The sequence below is a fragment of the Hylobates moloch genome, unplaced genomic scaffold (genome assembly GCF_009828535.3).
Source record: "Hylobates moloch isolate HMO894 unplaced genomic scaffold, HMol_V3 SCAFFOLD_2, whole genome shotgun sequence".
Taxonomy (NCBI): domain Eukaryota; kingdom Metazoa; phylum Chordata; class Mammalia; order Primates; family Hylobatidae; genus Hylobates; species Hylobates moloch.
Genome location: NW_026652277.1, coordinates 103,757,481 through 103,759,903, shown reverse-complemented (window position 1 = coordinate 103,759,903; position 2,423 = coordinate 103,757,481). Strand labels below are relative to the sequence as shown.

The window sequence follows — 2,423 nt, the reverse complement described above, 5'->3', positions numbered from 1 at the left end:
TTGTCATCCCACCTTCATTTGGGCCTGAGCATCCCTAGAATTCAATCTCTCCAGACATAATCCTCCAGTCTTCTGATAGATGTGGGAGGATCTTTCCCTGGCTGCAGTGGTAGGACATGAATCCAGGATCCTAGCTGCCTCTTTTAAGCACTTTCAATCCATCATCCTGTTCAGATTCATTGCTCCACCACTTTCAGGTGTATCTCGTGCCTTCAATTCCTGCACCTTTTTCACGTGCCTTCTGTTAAATTAGACATTAAACCCTTCAGACATTTGTGCACAAATGACAAATTCCTATAATCAATTAACCCCCAAAAGGTTTCCCGTAAGAGTCACTAGACACAGATACAAAAGGGCTACAGTTATGAATAGACACATTAAAAACCAATTTATTTGTATACAAAAAGAGAAAAGTACTTACAGAGATGTGGCAGCCTCAGTTTTACAATTTCAGCCAAGGTCAAGAGCAAATACTATGAAAGTCCATTACTGTTTACCTTTTAAATTGTCATGGACCTTCAGATACTTTCACACACAGTTCAAAGACTCTCCAGCACAAATCCTGATTTTCAGTCTCTGAACCGAACTGAACAACAGGAGGCCAATCAGGTCCACCAGGCTCTCATCCTATACACAGCTTCTGGAATCCAGACTAGATCCGTTAGAATGCAGGATTCTGTTTAAAAAAAAATAGCATTTTTATTATTTAATTGATTTTTCAGCCAGCAGTCATGATTTATAGAAACAGATTATTTTAGTTTCAATTTTATAAATGATAGAGATGTTTTAACCATGAATGAGTACAAAACAATAGCGTGAATAGGACCTAGTATTTATAGGACAACAGGGTGACTACATTCAATACTAACTTAATTGCACATTTAAAAATAACTAAAAGAGCTTTGCACCATGGCAGTATTGTAGCCAATGAGGTTTATCTGAGATGTGATTATTGCTAATTGAAAACTTTTCCCAATACTCCACCATGACGACTTGTAACATAGTCAGTATTGGCAATCTTTGACAGTCTCTGTGGAGATGGAGACTGAATATTTCAGTAAAAAAAAAAAAAGTATATATATATATATAAAATAAATAAATAAAATACTAATGGAATTGTTTGAAACACAAAGAATAAATGCTTGAGGGGATGGATACTCCACTCGCCATCGTGTAATTATTTCACATTGCATGCTTGTATCAAAACATCCTATGTAGCCCATAAATATATACACCTTCTATATACCCATAAAAATTAAAAATTTAAAAACCTAAAAAGAGACATTTTAACCAAGACAGATATGTCAATGGCCATCTTTGACTCATGAACTTTGAAACTGAACACACTTGTCACCCTCTTATTAAAAACTCAATAGTCAGTAGTAACAGCATCAGAACATGAAAGTCAAGGAGTCACAAAAGGCTTAAAGTTACAGTTGTTGTGATATTCCTTGATCCAGGGGCTGCTTCTCTGTTACACTGCATGCTTACAAGGTGAGTGAGAGTTTTGTTTTTGTTGTTGTTCTTGTTGTTGAAACCAAGACAAATAGCAAAGATAATTTTATCAGCAATCGAAAAATCAAATATTGGCCAACATGGAGAAACCTCTACTAAAAATACACACAAAAAATTAGCTGGTTGTGGTGGCACACACCTGTAGTTCCAGCTACTCTGGGAGGCTGAGGTAGGGGAATCACTTGAACCCAGGAGGCGGAGGTTGCAGTGAGCCAAGATCGCACCACTGCACTGCAGCCTGGGCAACAGAGGGAGACTCTGTCAAAAAAAAAAAAAAAAACCTTCAAATTTTCAGTCTGTTTATAGTTCTCTTTGGTGGAAAATAACAGCTACTACACATAATTACCCTGTTTGCAAGGATCTTGTGTATCTGCCAATATCAGCATTTTACTTAAGGAATCATCAACTTACAGGAAATGAAATTAAGGTTTCATCTACATTAGAGACTAGAAGAAAATACTGCATTCACAGGCACATATGTGTGTGCATGCACATGTGTGTGGTTTATCTCAGAGAGTTTCAATGTTCTTAAACAAAATTGCAACAGAGTAGGATATCTGTTTTGCTTCCTCACACTTCTATGACCAAATTGCATTTTATGTTTAAAGTACTTCACACATGAAGCTCATATTATAGCTAATACCACAGAGAGCTTTATTTGAATGACAGTTATGTCTTAGGAACTGTTCTAAACACTGGAAATACAGTGGTTAAGAAGATAGGAAAATCCCCTGCCCTCATCTGTGAAAACTGAGGCTCCATTCATTCTAACATCCCCCAAAGAAAATTACTCAGTACCTCACACGTACACAAAATAGATGTCTAAGAAATATTTGCTGATTTAACTGAATTTTTATTAGAAGTTGAGTTCTAAGTGAAATTGTATTGTAGCAAGCTATTTGTAAATG

The 2,423-nt window shown here is 36.4% G+C and overlaps 1 non-coding gene across 1 annotated transcript; it reads left to right on the top strand.

Moving 5' to 3' along the window:
* Window positions 1-898: 898 nt before the first annotated feature.
* On the top strand, window positions 899-1,039 carry LOC116478034 (U4 spliceosomal RNA). Its single transcript, XR_004250711.1, has one exon. It is a non-coding gene; the product is annotated as a U4 spliceosomal RNA (small nuclear RNA).
* The last annotated feature ends 1,384 nt before the right edge of the window (window positions 1,040-2,423 follow it).